This window comes from Podarcis tiliguerta (assembly GCF_965153285.1).
Source record: "Podarcis tiliguerta genome assembly, chromosome: 5".
NCBI classification, from domain to species: domain Eukaryota; kingdom Metazoa; phylum Chordata; class Lepidosauria; order Squamata; family Lacertidae; genus Podarcis; species Podarcis tiliguerta.
In genome coordinates this window covers 81,822,645-81,837,845 of record NC_139538.1, presented here as the reverse complement: position 1 = coordinate 81,837,845, position 15,201 = coordinate 81,822,645, and the positions used below count along the sequence as shown (strand labels likewise).

Sequence of the window (15,201 nt, the reverse complement as noted above, 5' to 3'; positions counted from 1 at the left end):
CCATCATCCCCAGTCAGGTTAGCCAATGGTTTTAGAATGATGGGAGTTGTGGTCCAGCAACATCACGGGGGCCGGGGGGTTCGCAGGCTCCCCAACCCATATAGAATCTTAGAATCATAGAGAAGGAAGAGGCCGCTGTGGTCATCAAGTCCAACCCCCTGGAATGAAGGAATCTCAGCTAAAGCATCCATGACAGGTTGGCCACCCAACCTCTGCTTAAAAACCTCCAAAGCATTGGACTAGGAGCAGACTGATCATGCCAGTTTAATCCCCACTCAGCTAAGAAGCTCACTGGGTGACATTGAGCCACTTGCAAGCTTTCAGTCTAACCTACCTCACAGGGTTGTTGTGTGAATGCAATGAAGAGGTGGGGAGAACCCTGATCTCCTCGGAGGAGGGGCAGGATGGAGACATAACTCCTAATAACTGAGATGTTTTGAAAGCTACATTGAAATGAATAGGAACCGTGCAAGAGCTGCTGTAGCATGGCTTGCATTCCTTTCAATGGGGTTTGTGCTGGGCTGTACCCAAAAGTGTGTTTCGCCTCCCTTTTTCTGTGAATGCAGACTGCACACAGGGCGGGGGAGAAATCTGCAATAGTGACAGGATTTTTAATGGCGCCTCACCTTAAATGCATTTTAAAATATGTAAATCAATAAAAAAATTATTTGTAATAGCTGCGCTAAGAGTACTGGTTAGCCTTGCCGCGGAATGAATTGCAGGCTCCAGGCTCGATTACCATACATCGTGGGAGCTGTAGTTAGGATTAATCTGTCAAAAGGGATGGTTTAGTGTTGATGAATATGACATGTGACCATTAATGATGTTGATTTTATCTCCTGAGATTAGCAAGATTTACTTCAGATGGATAATAATGTCATTTGCTTGATGCGGTAGATCTGTTTACGAGCTGATTAAATTGTGAGGCCTTGCTTCATTTCATGCTATTTGCTTTACAGCTTCATCACGGCAATCACAAAAGCTGTGGAAATGTCCCACATCCCATGTCACAATAAATCATTGTTTAAGATTGCAGCTATGCATTTAGCAGTTCAGTTTTCCATAGGCCACACATTCCTTAATGAATATGTAATTGGGAACACATTAAAAAAAGATTTTTGGGGAGCATACGGCTTTAGAAAGGTAGTAGCATTGCGGGGGCTGCGGGGAATCAGCCCTCTATCTTTTAATTGAGATTAAGGAAGCATTTGAGTAATTAGCTGTAACAAATTGCCTTATTATTTAGACAGCAAAATAAACGGTTGTGTTTTTTTATTAAAAAAAAAATTCCATGTGTGGCAAGAATTATTATCATAAATCAGTGCAAACCTGACAGCCAAACTACGATGAAGGAGGCTTGCAAGCAAAGTATATTTTCTGCCTACTTACTTTTTGCATTTCAGTAAAAAGTATCAGAAGCCCACTTTAAAAAGAGTAGAGTGCTTTCTCCCCAGAGGATGGAGGTTGTGGGAATGCCCACAGTGCCCCTGGAAACCACTGGGTCAATAACAGTAATACATATAAGAGCATTGCAGTATGAGAACAGCCCCAATTTACGTATTTGCTGGGGGGGAAAGGACTTGCGTACTACAATTTCATTAAAAAGTATCAAAGCGGTTAACAACAATTAAATAAATACACACAGTGAAAACGACACAGACGTTTGAAAACCTATCAGATGGACTCAAACCACAAGTCAGTTCTCGTACTCAGTGTTCAGGAGCTTATGAGCAGGATATCTGAAGATGCTGGAATAAGCCCATAGCTCAGTGCTAGAGCAAATGTTTTGCATGCAGAAGATCCCAGATCCAATCCTTAATAAAGGGGGGGGTGGAATTCCTGCCTGAATCCCTGGAGAGCCTCTACCAGTCTATGTGGACCATAGATGGACCAATGATCTGACAAGTCCCTTGTCCATCTCTTGCTATTTGCCCTGATCTGCTGGTGTTCAGAGATATATTCATATAGCGATATTTCATTTTGCTATGATTGCTGTTACCTACGGTTAGGCCTGTTCTCCAAGCTACTTACAAATGCCACTGGATGTTATACTAGCATGTCAGGTTGTTCCTCACCCTTCCCATCCGACTGCAACATTTGCATATTCTTCCCAGTATTGTGATGTCATCACACTGAGCAGTTCTCTGGTGACAGCCAGCGATGAGGAGCAAAGGCAAGGAAACATGGGATAGGATGTCATCGCAGTACAAGTAACTGTGCCTGAACACTGTGAGCAGAGGGGAGAGAACTCAACTGCCATTGTGGCAATGGAAAACATCATTGTATATCCTTCCATTGTGTCTAATAGTACTTCTTTTTATCTGTGCTGATCCTTCTCCCAATCATTTTCACTAGAGGACCCCATTCTAGTATTAAATGAGAAATGGGGGGGGGGGGATCTCTGCCCATTTTCTCCACGTCATTCATGATTCTATCAGCCTCTTTTATGCCCTCCATTGTTTAAAGTTTTTTTTAACAAAGGGGGGGGGGAACAGCTCCAAATGCTTTCAATGAATCCAAAAACACGTAAATCACAAGGCGCTGGTAATTAGCCCATGCTAATGACACTGTAGTTAAGACTGTTTGAATATTTTCATTATAATGCCTAACCCCTTTTTCTTCGGAAATGAAAAGACTGGAGATAAATATTGGTTGTTGTTCACATGAAGCAAATTTGCATGCAAAGGACCAGAACCATACTCAGTCTCTCTGGTTTTAATCTGCTTTATCACAGTCATTGAAATCACTGCTAAAAACAAGAGCAGGGGAAAAATCACCTCAACATCTTAGGCTTCGTTTTAACTAGTTTTTTAATGCAATTTTCAATACAGCTAGAAGAAATAGCTATAGAGAAGCCGTAACGATTGTCCGCCCCTCTTTCTTGGTGAAAACAGAGCAAGAGACTGTGACTCGCTTCACGCATTATGTTTTTGGAGCACACCTTAAAACATAAGCATACTTCTTTAAAAAGTGAGTATGACAAAAACATGGGCTTTATACAGATTCCACACCTTAAAGAGCCGTTATTTGCCGCTGCTTCCTTGATGAGTTCAAGATGCCTTTCTGCAAAAATGTGTGAAATGGATAGCTATATTTCCTTGTTTGTGGGATCCAAAGAGAGGAAACAAAAGAGCAGAGAATAGCAAGTGAAAGCTTTGTTTCTTTTGCACACCAATAAAATGGTTGACATGGGAGTCAGTGTGGTTAACTCAAGTCAACAGAAAGCTGCACTAGACCTATAGAGACCCAGAGATTCAGCCATGAAGCTCAGCTGAGGTGACTTTGGCCCAGTAGGTTTCCCTCAGCCAAACTCACCTCACAGTTATTTTGAGGACACATTGTGAAACTGTAAGGAGAAGGGGGCTGGGGGGGCAGGAAACACCTCATAAACAACCCTGAGCAGCTTGGAGGGTGGGCAGAATAAATATTGTAATAATTAAATGACCAAAGGAAGGAAATGTGATTGTTTTCTGTAATGGAACAGATCTTTTGTAATGCAAGTTATAGTATGAAGAGGAATTTCTCTCTCAGCAAATTATGTGCTGCAGGCAAAACAATATATCCTTTTTCCTATGTTATTGAGTGCTAAGTCTTTTCTGCCTTAACCACTTGGCAAGTTCACCATCTGTATAAAATAATCTGTGGCAGGTGACCTCCAATAGGAAAGTCCTTGCAGCTAGAGCTGCTTTTTAAGGAGCAGCTTGTCTCAGACCCTCTAAGTTTCCCTATTTTCCAGGGACATCCCTAATGTATACAAGCCGTCCCAGTTTCTGATTTGATCCCAGAATGTCCCACTTTTCCTTAGTAAGTCCCTATTTTCATTGGAGGGTTTGGTAGAATTCCCTATTTTCATTGGGAAAATGTTGGAGGGTATATGGTATTATCTGCAATCTGAAGGCAGTCTTGTATAGGGAAGTTTTTTTAAAAAAAAGTTTAATGTTTTATTGTGTTTTATATATATTGGAAGCTACTCAGAGTGGCTGGGGCAACCCAGTCAGATGGATGAGGTATAAATAGTAAAATTATCCTTATGGAATGGAACGTCCTGGTTTCATCGGAGAAATGTTGGAAGATATGTTGTCTTCTATGCTTCTACATCATAGTTTTCAGATTTTAAGTTCAAGATTCCTGTTCCAGGTGTTGTTTATTTGTTTTCATGTTCAGAACAAGGTATGGTGGGAACTGAAGTCAGGTCAGGTTCACCTGCTGCCACTCTTCGCCCTTCCCTCCCTCTCTTGTCCCATCTTGCTCTGCAACCTTGCTCTTTAAAAAATAAGATTTGGTTAAAGCTTTTTCAGAATACAATAAAAGAAACTAAACTCGTCTAAATGTCTTCTTTAAGACGTAAGAGGGATTGAGGTGCATCTTGGAATGTTAGGTTTGCACAACTGAAGCAGATTAAAGTTCCCTGTCCCCCTATCACAACAAAACCACTTAACAACAACAGACTTTTGCGAGTTTGGAAAGTGTCGTGGAAATGCACTGAAAAATGGATTCCGAGGGGTTTAGGCAGCAGCAGCTGAGCCTGAGTAAGGAAGGAGGCAGCAACTTGAAATGTAAGCTAGCAAAATGGTGGTTGAAGCCCTGCAAGTGGCTAAAGGCAGCAGCAAATGTGTCAGGGTCACTTGTCTGCAAGCCTCTTGATCTGCCACCTGAGGCAGGGATCTCTACTTACCTAATGGAAGAGCCGGTCCTGTATATCGTGAAATATTTATTTTTGTGATTTATTTTTAATATTCTGTTAAGGTTTGGCTTGGCTTGAGAGGAACACCTTGCAATATGAATACATCTTTATATATGAAATATATAAATAAAATTCATATGCGCTTTATTCCAGATTAAGCAAACTGTCTGTTTGTTTATGAGATTGCCATATCTCTCAAGTTAGAGTTCTGGGTGTGTTGTATACCGAAAGGGCTGGGTGGGGTTGTACGTGTTTAATTCTTGATTTGAAAGTGTGAAATTACATGCAATAGATCGCTTCACAAGCTCAAAATTTAAAAGCCTTTTTCAGCCCCCTAAGAGTATGTGGGTGGGAGGACAACTCCGGAAAGATGAGGAAATCTGTTGTGGATCTCTTTGAAGCAACACTATTCTGAGAGTTCCCAGCATGAAACTTGGTTACTTTGGCAAACTATGCCATGAGACGACATGTTAATTGCGGGCACTCTGACTCTCAGAGGTGAGGGAACTGGCAAGAGAAGAAAGCGAAGTGCTTAAGGTAAGAGTTTGTAACATTTCACAGAACCTCTGGGGGAATACGGAACTGAAGAATCAATGGACCTCTGGTTGAAATAAAAAGGTAAAGGTACCCCTGCCCGTACGGACCAGTCGTGTCCGACTCTAGGGTTGTGCGCCCATCTCACTTAAGAGGCCGGGGGCCAGCGCTGTCCGGAGACACTTCCGGGTCACGTGGCCAGCGTGACGAAGCTGCTCTGGTGAGCCGACACCAGCACAGCACATGGAAACGCCATTTACCTTCCCGCTATAAACGGGACCTATTTATCTACTTGCACTTTAGGGGTGCTTTCAAACTGCTAGGTGGGCAGGAGCTGGGACCGCAGACGGGAGCTCACCCTGCCGCGGAGATTTGAACCGCCAACCATGCGATCGGCAAGCCCTAGGCGCTGAGGATTTACCCACAGTGCCACCCGCGTCCCTTTCTGGTTGAAATACGCTGCCCTAAACAAAGAACCAGAGAATAGTGAAAGCATTGCAGCCATGCATGGAGGTATGGGACTTCACTGTTTAGCAACAAGGTAAAGGGACCCCTGATCATTAGGTCCAGTCGTGGCCGACTCTGGGTTTGCGGCGCTCATCTCGCTTTATTGGCCGAGGGAGCTGGCAAACAGCTTCTGGGTCATGTGGCCAGTATGACTAAGCTGCTTCTGGCGAACCAGAGCAGCACACGGAAACGCCGTTTACCTTCCCGCCAGAGCGGTACCTATTTATCTACTTGCACTTTGACATGGTTTCGAACTGCTAGGTTGGCAGGAGCAGGGACCGAGCAACGGGAGCTCACCCCATCGCGGGGATTCGAACCGTCGACCTTCCAATCAGCAAGTCCTTGCATGAAAGTGGCCTCCCAATTTTTCTCACAGGCCCATATAAGTTCAGCACAAACAGTTGGGCCTGGTGAGCATTTAAGGTCCCCAACCCTAATCTGCGGGTTGCCATCCGAATGGATTTTACTCTGATCCTGATCTGATTTGAGGATGTATTTTAATTGATTGTCTGATTTTATGTTAATGTATTATACATTTGATGTTAGCCACTCTGAGCCCGGCATTGGCTGGGGAGGGCGGGATATAAATAAAATTTATTATTAGTATTATTACTAGGCTCTGTGGTTTAACCCACAGCGCCACCCGCGTCCCATATTATCACAGTACCTTTCTATAAAGGAAACTCACCTGGTAATGAGCAGAAATTGCTTCATTTTGACAGAGTTGGTAAACCTCTGTCTGGCATGTACCAGTTCAAACTGTAGCGGGGCAGAATCAGATAATTGATTGTTTCTCCAGGCAAGCCCTCCCTGCACAAAGAACACTAGCATATCAGGGAGAAGACTAGGCTAAAACTCGTTTCCACAATACCTAGTTTTCATGATAGGTTATGCATTTTTTGACCACTTTCTCCATCTGCAGTCTGAAGTGGTGGAGCCTTGATACAGGTTAACCACCACAGTGAGACCCGATTTTCAGACAAACTGGTGATTATTTCTCTCTTTTAAAACTGGAATTTTCTGCTAGTTGTCCACTCAATATATAAAAGCATATCGAGACATTGAGTTTGGTTTTGTCTTTTGAAGACTCCAGAGTCTCCAATTGTAACGTGTTACATTTGTTAATACAAGAGTTACCCAGTATCATTGGCTACTAGACAACGAATGCTTTGCTTTATAAGCAATTTCTCTCTTTAAGTTTACACATCAGAAATTTGAAACAGAAGAACTGAACTCTGCTGAGAGGCTTGCTTTGTCTTTTATCTTCTGAATCATTGGTCAAGCTCACAAGGGTTTTCCAAAGTCTTTTAAAAAGCTAATTGACTTATAAGTGGTTTTCTTTAAACATAAAACCTGTCAAGCTCTTGATTCTTAGGAACCTGCGAGGACAGATTTGGCCTGGCTTCCTGTGCGCCAGGGGTCTCTGAACCCTAGGAGAATGCTTTGCAAAATGAATTGGGCCATTCACAAAGAGGGTATATTTTAAAACCCAATTGCCTTAAAAAGCTTCATTTTGTATTTTTAGCTCTTCCCTGAGCACAGGCACTCCTTGGGGACCCTGCCAGAAGCCTGGACTGCATTCATCCTTTGATTTCCTTAAACCTTTGTGTATTTACGCTTAATAACCAACATTAGTGACATTAAAATTCTACTCACTGCAAGCAGCAAATAATCCATTCTTGCCTCCTTTTTCCTTTGATAACTGACCTTTAATATAGATCCAAGCTTAAACTCTCCAAACAGTCATTTGCACACTCTCGCAGTAACATTCATCACTATTTTCAGATAATTGCCCGGACACATCAGTCAAGAGTTGGATCCTATATGAAAGAAAAGCAGAGATCCAGAGTGAAAGATTAGGGCTTGGACAATTTTTAAGTGAATTTCAACTAAGGACAAACATCTCCCTGGTATTTTATTGAGGTCAGTATTTAGATGGATATAATTAAAGGTATATAACCACTAGCGCGGCACTGACTATTTGCCATTTTTAATTTTGGGGTCAACACTAGCACTTTCTCCCCAAACTATCTAGAATGTGAGAATGCTCACCTTTATTTTCAATCCTGTTCAGTGCTGTTGTTTTCCCAAGCTACTGCTGCTGCAACTGGTTTTTCCTTTGGCTGACGCTCCTTTTCGCTTCTTTTATTAGTCACATGTGATAGTTCCACACAATCGGAGATTGTGTTTTAATACTACGTGTGTGATGATGCTACTACAGACAGCAAGTGAAGATTATTGAGAGTGGTGGCAAGCGAGGGCAATTCTGGTGTTTGGTGAACCATTTTTGCAAGGCATGCCAAAAAGTTCCTAAGAAAAGGAGAGAGCTTTTGACATTGCCAAAACCACATGTGGAGGAGAGAAATTGCTTTCAACTCAGTGCCAACATTCTAGAACAACACAAAGAACTCATAACCCACCTACTCTCAGCAACCAGAAACATCATAGCCAGACACTGGAGAGACCTGTCAGGAGTAAGCATGGTCCAATGGTACAAAATAGTATGGGAAACAGCCCTACTAGAAAAATTAACTGAAACTGACACGGGGAAGATACCTTCACCCCGGTATGGCTCCCCTTTATCACATACACAGCCCAACAAGACAACTACAAGAATCCACCAACAGCATACGAATCAATATAGCTAACCTGATTCAAAAACACCCACCCACCCACCACACTCACACACAAAAACAAAGTTCAACACAGCCAATCACAAACAAGCAACTGCACCCAACCTCTCTCACCACCAAAGGAACACAAGCGAATAGCAAACAGAACCCGCACAAATGACGTTGACACAAAACCCCACACATACATTAAGCAAATTAGACACATCGCCTCCCAACCCCACCCCCACTCGCCTTTCCCCCCTCCACCTCTTCCCCCCTTTTCTTCCTAATGTAACCCTAATGTCTCAACAAATGAAACTGACCTATGGAAAATGTAACTTGAAAAAAGAGAGATTGCGCATACCTTTGTCAACCAAGAAAACTTTAATATAAACAAACAAACACCTAAGCAAGAAGCCAGCCTAACATAAATTCTTCAAATATTTATTTCATTTTATTTGTTTCTTCATTCCATCCTAAATGTTTAGGGTGGGTGATAATACAGAAGTACGTAGTTCTGGCGACATCTCTCAAGATAATCCATAAAAAAGAACCTGGATTTGCAATATTAAGTGTGCCGTAAGAATGTCCACTGGTCTAAAGAGTTATCCGTTCTTGGTTGGACTGGGGAGTTACTTCCTTGCTCAGCCATGAAATTACCAAATGGCTTTTGGTAAGTCACTGTTTAACCTACCTCCCAGGAATGCCGTGAAGACTAAATGCAAAAAACATTGGATGTTCTCGATCTGGAGTTCCTTAGGAAGAATGGTGAAAGTTAATAAAATGCTTCTTTGTGGCTGATTAGCAAGCAGTTCACCTCACTGAGTCTGCCTGCATTTCAGGAAAACATTTGTGTGCTTCCATTTTTGGATCTGAAAGCACTTGATTACATGGATATTTGTTACCGCCACATATTACTGCAATACATAGAGAGGGGTAAATTTTGGCCTGCTTTATGATGTTAAAATTCTATTTACGGTACTCCATACAAACTAATGATTAAAGGAAATACCAGTAAGCGATCAATTGTTGGCATTCCAACGTGCTCGATAGATTACTTATGACCAATCTGCTAATTGCAATGTGTGACTCAAGCCGCTCACTTATAATATGTAGCAGTAATGTAGTTCTTTAAACAAACATGTTTAGCATTATGGATTCCCTGTTAAGTGGGATGTTTTCTTGGGAACTGAAGTAGTTTCTCTCATATATATATGGCAACAGTCAGTGCAAGGCCAGTTCCTTCCCTAGCAGAAATGGAGACCGCAATGCATCAGAGAGTTCCCTTGTCCAGGCCTCGATAAAATGAATGGCAACTGTATTATAGCACAGTGGATGGAATCACACCCCCAAGCACTGGTGGAGGAAGAGGAGTGAGGGGAGAGCGCACCACCCCCGGCAGTGCGATCCCCAGGATGCGCGCCAGCCCCCCCCCTGCTCTCTGCCCCCCCTGGTGCCAGAGAATGAAGCTCTGCCACTACCCTCAAGAGCTCACCCAAAAGCCCATCTTGCTTTCTAAAACATAGCATGACTTTTTGAGGCATTAGAATCCAGCCTGACCTTGGCTGTAGTCACACCCCCAACATACCCTCATGTTCCTCCCACCAGTAGATTTTGGAGTTATGAGTGTTGTGCGCACAAGGATAGCACCTTTGCAGAGAGAGAGAGAGAGAGAGAGAGAGAGAGAGAGAGAGAGAGAGAGGCTTCTACCCACACAGTTTGGTTTCCTAGAAAGCTTACAAGATGATGCATATGTCAGGAAGCGAAACCACATGGGCAGATGTTTTCTTGCCTATCCAAAGCAGAGACTGCCACAACCATGTCAAGAAATGTACAAACGAAGTGGGTTTCAGACAGTCAGGCTGAGTCACACCAGTTTCATTTTAACAAAAGGAAAAATGTATTCTGGAAGAGTTTCCTGCATACCAATTAACAGAAGTTTCTAGTCCATTAAAATGTTTTGTTTGCTTATAAGGCTTACGTGCCTCCTTTCAGGACAAAGCACACTCGAAGTGGATTAGGAAATATCATTTGCTTCAAATGCACAGAAGGAATATTTGGCTTCCAGGAAGTTTTATAGAACAAGCCACTTGCAATACTTCTAGTCCAGGCCTGCAGTAGCTTCCTTTTATCAATCCACCTGTCACTCATAATGGCTGGTCAATTCAGCAAAGTTGTCCCCACAGGCCATATGCCTTCCTCCGCCCTCATTCCACTTCCTGTCATGGATAATCTGATGCCTTGGTCCATGCTTTTCTAGTTCTAATAGTGGGCAGGTTTTGGAATTTGAACAGTGCTCCTTTTCAGGTATAACTGACTTCCCTTTCTGTGCCCACAAACCATCCACATCTGCATGATAGACAGTAATTGAGCAGATCACAGAGTTGGGTCTATTTGCTCAACATTGCCTTTTTGTGCCCACATTAATAATCTGAAAGGAAAAGGAAATAACCATCTCTCTCTCTCTCTCTCTCTCTCTCTCTCTCTCTCTCTCTCTCTCTCTCTCCTGGTTTGGCAAAAGCTTCTTTCGCCCGGCAGTCTGGAGGAGACTCTTCAGCATCACAGGGGACTAGGCTTAGCCTCATGTAAACAGATTTCCATGCAATAGATCTCCCAAGCTTCCTCACCTCCGGGTGAAAGTGACCCTGTACAGACTGCTCAGAGCTTCCTATCCCTTGGAGGAAGATGAGCTCTAAAAAAATAAAAAGCAGTGTCTTTGATATGTTGTGCGTTCAGGATCACTGGCAGGTTCAATATTAGAGACAGGAAAAAGCACTGAACAGACAAGACAGATAGTTGTTTGGTTTGACAGCACTCCATCATGCACTCCAGCACAGTCTGCAAAAAAAGGGGGGGAGGGCTAGTCCACAGGAGAAAAAGAGCCTGCCATTTCAAAAAGAAGGAAAGAAGACTCTCTTTCTAATTCTTCATTTTTCATACAAGAAAGACAAAACGGAGGTCTTTTAAACATAAAGGCTTGTTTCTCCCCTCCCAGCTTAACCACCTTGGCTTGCCATTTGTATTTTCCTGTCCATGCTGCATAAACCTTTTGCTCCTAAGGTGGTGAGGTTACAGCTGTTACATTTCCGTCATTCAACCCTTTTTTGCTAGTTTCGGTCACTGTGATTCTTTTGAAAAATAAATGAAGCAAAGCAAAGCAGCCGCTTTGTACTTTATATGTGAGACCCCTATATAAATAAAAGCAAAACATCCATGCACTGTCCCTCAGACTGTTAGAGAGAAACAGCAGTCCTAGCTTTGCCAACTCAACTGGGGTTGGGTGGAGAGGCTGGCCTCTCAGCTACGTGGGGGCCAACAGGCAAGGCTAAGTCCTTTCCGGACATTTTGACTGAATATACTATAAATGCAGGGAGCCATCACATTGGCAGTCTATGTCCCAGACATATATGCATTCATTGCACTATCTGAAAGGACCCCTGCACATACAATTGCATGGATGTCTACACAACTCCTCTCCAAGTGTTTGGAAACTCTGGAAAAACAGCATCCCTCAGTGTGCACAGTTGTTTGTGTTGGCTTAGGTCTGTGAACCTCCCAAAAGGCAGCAGGGTGGCATGGTTGAGCTGTAGGAATAGAAGGTGAAGAAGGAACAGATAAATAATATTAAATGATTATTTGTAATGTGTTTAGCCCACTTTTCCACCCACACAGAATGATCATTCACTATCATTTTTTTAAAAAACCGCTAAACAAAAATCAAAAGTGGGAGGCATAACAACATACCAACTAACAGAAACAGAAAGAATCAGTTCATACTAGGACAAACTTTAATTAAAGCTTTTTCAGGATTTAATTAAAGATTTTTCAGTACATCTTATCATGTCTTCTTCAGAAATGCTGAAGTCCAGCCAGTAGATTCATCACTAGCCGTTCTCCATTGATGTTCCATCAACCATCCTTCCTATTGCATTGCTCCAAGCTCTCAAACAACAACAACAAAACAGGTTGCTGATCAGGCTCTTGCAGACAGGAGAGGAAATGTAGGCTAGACCATTTCAACCACCTAGATCTTTGCTCCATTTCAGAAGTCAGCTAGGTTCTCTGCAGGACCATCAGATGTGGCAAAGAGAAAGTCCCTCAAAATTGTCAGCAAACCATAAATTTGCATTTTATTAATTTTAATGCAAATGTAAAGGTAAAGGGACCCCTGACCATTAGGCCCAGTCGTGACCGACTCTGGGGTTGCGGCACTCATCTCGCTTTATTGGCCAAGGGAGCTGGCGTACAGCTTCCATGTCATGTGACCAGCATGACTAAGCCACTTCTGACGAACCAGAGCAGCACACGGAAACGCCATTTACCTTCACGTCAGAGTGGTACCTATTTATCTACTTGCACTTTGATGTGCTTTCGAACTGCTAGGTTGGTAGGAGCAGGGACCAAGCAACGGGAGCTCACCCCGTCATGGGGATTCGAACCGCCGACCTTCTGATCAGCAAGTCCTAGGCTCTGTGGTTTAACCCACAGTGCCAATGTATTGATCCATAAAAGTTGCTTTAAACAGTTTCATTGTAATTTTTTTATTAAAAAAATCTTCCTTGATCACACACTCTTCCCTTCCAGTATTGCCACAACAATTTTGTCCTACTCCAGAATTGACGCCCTGCTTTGGGGGGGGGGGGGAGGCACGTTGAGTCCTTTATCCATCCAGCCACACACTCGTATGCACACAACAAAAGAGAACATCAAAGGAGCAGAACAGTCGGGTAGAAGGAAAATAAAAGAAGGAAGAGAGAAAAAGAGAAATGAACACAACAGTGTCATGCATGTCCCAAGTGGGAATGGCCAGGAAAGGCCACAGGGTGATGGTGTGGGAGAAGGAAGAAGGTGAAAGTCCAAAGAGCCGGCCACAATCGCTGAAGTAGATTAAATTCTCCTTTGGGCATCTTTTGTATCGACATTTTCCAATGTGACTTTTGAAGTTCACTGTTTCAGTTTGGTATTGGATTTTCATCGCTGTCTTGTATTGGATTTCATCTCTGTCTTTTTGGAATTCCAGAGTGGTGCTGTTATCATGCAGCTGATATTTCATACATTTTTATATATCGCGTTGCCTTTGAGTTACCCATTTTTGTGTTGGCTTTTCTCCTAAAATGGGGCATATCCTAACAGGATATTATCCTATGGTGGGGTATGTGCGTGTGTCACGCATACCTGTTTCTGTTTTTCATAAGCTTCCTTAAGCTCCATCTTGTAAGAAAGGTTGGGGTATAAGTCTAAAAGGTAAAGGTAAAGGTACCCCTGCCCATACGGGCCAGTCTTGACAGACTCTAGGGTTGTGCGCTCATCTCACTCTAGAGGCCGGGAGCCAGCGCTGTCTGCAGACACTTCTGGGTCACGTGGCCAGCGTGACAAGCACACGGAACGCCGTTTACCTTCCCGCTAGTAAGCTGTCCCTATTTATCTACTTGCACCCGGGGGTGCTTTCGAACTGCTAGGTTGGCAGGCGCTGGGACCGAGCAACAGGAGCGCACCCCGCCGCAGGGATTCGAACCGCCGACCTGACGATCGGCAAGTCCTGGGGGCTGAGGTTTTACCCACAGCGCCACCCGCATCCCTAACTAACTAATAAATAAATAACCTCCTTCCCCTGTTTCTTATGGAAGTGTTGGGACGCAACTCTACTTGCAATGGGAAAGAGTAGATAGAGAAAGGAGCCTCCGAGTTTCCCAGACTGCCCTTTCTGATGTAACCTGTGCTAACCTTCCCTAAGGTACTAGATTTATACTCTTGCTGACCTCATTTCCTGCTCCTCCTTCATCCTTACCTTGGGGACATGTTTGTATGTCTGCTGCTGAGAGCACAGAACTTTATCTCTCCAACGTAGTTAAAACTAGGATCTGTTGTATCAAGCATGTATAGTGGTACCTCGGGTTACAGACGCTTCAGGTTACAGACGCTTCAGGTTACAGACTCCGCTAACCTGGAAATAGTACCTCGGGTTAAGAACTTTACTTCAGGATGAGAACAGAAATTGTGCAGCAGCGGTGTCACGGCAGCAGGAGGCCCCATTAGCTAAAGTGGTACCTCAGGTTAAGAACAGATTCAGGTTAAGAACGGACCTCCAGAATGAATTAAGTTCTTAACCCAAGGTACCACTGTATTTCCTTTAATAAACTTAGCCTTTGGCTGATTGACATCTGGTGCCCTTTTAAATATCTTGAGGAAGGGGGAATTATTGACTTGTTTTTGTTCTTATTATGTACGTACTGTATTTTTCGCTCTATAACACGCACCCGACCATAACATGCACGTAGTTTTTAGAGGAGGAAAATCTGTAGGCATGTCACCCGTAGGCATTTCCTCCATAACATGCACAGACATTTCCCCTTACTTTCTAGGAGGAGTGTTATGGTGCAAAAAATACGGTATTTTGTTTTTATACTGTAATTTTATGTTGTGAACCACCCTAAGATCTATGGATATAGAGCGGCATACAAATTATTTAATTATTATTATTATTATTATTATTATTATTATTATTATTATTATTATTTCCCCCTAAACTCAATGTGATTACATCCAAAAATAGAGTGTGCTTCTCCAGCAGGAATTCAGTGTTCGGTTCAAACTTCTGCTGATGCAGTTAAACTCCAAATGCCATCCTTTTCTGTTGCAGATGAAAGAAGAATACCGTCTCATTATTCCAGAGAAGGTCCTGCCCTGCTGCATGGACACACAAGCATGGATTAATGAGGGCACAATCCTCCAATAAGTTCTCCTGCACAAACCCAAACCTCTGAAATGAATGGGCCATTGGTGCAGCTACCAGTCATTTCAATGGGCCTTGGAGCCAGTTTCTGTCATGTGAAAAATACATTTTTCTTCCTCTGTTTTTGTACA

General features: G+C 43.0%; 3 long non-coding RNA genes across 4 annotated transcripts in view; 2 read left to right on the top strand and 1 right to left on the bottom strand.

Moving 5' to 3' along the window:
• The window catches only part of LOC310677578, a 3,887-nt gene extending 2,852 nt beyond the window's left edge, over positions 1–1,035 (top strand). For both annotated transcript variants that reach the window (XR_014511295.1, XR_014511296.1), the window contains one exon: positions 960–1,035. This is a non-coding gene — a long non-coding RNA (uncharacterized lncRNA). The remainder of the gene's footprint in view (positions 1–959) is intronic.
• The window catches only part of LOC310677556, a 24,116-nt gene extending 16,120 nt beyond the window's left edge, over positions 1–7,996 (bottom strand). Inside the window, exons 1-2 of the long non-coding RNA XR_014511272.1 lie at positions 7,778–7,996; positions 7,433–7,545 (exon numbers count right to left, since the gene is read on the bottom strand). This is a non-coding gene — a long non-coding RNA (uncharacterized lncRNA). The remainder of the gene's footprint in view (positions 1–7,432; positions 7,546–7,777) is intronic.
• Positions 7,518–15,201, top strand: LOC310677557. The gene is made up of 4 exons (XR_014511273.1): positions 7,518–7,648; positions 8,826–9,010; positions 13,965–14,071; positions 14,978–15,201. It is a non-coding gene; the product is annotated as an uncharacterized lncRNA (long non-coding RNA).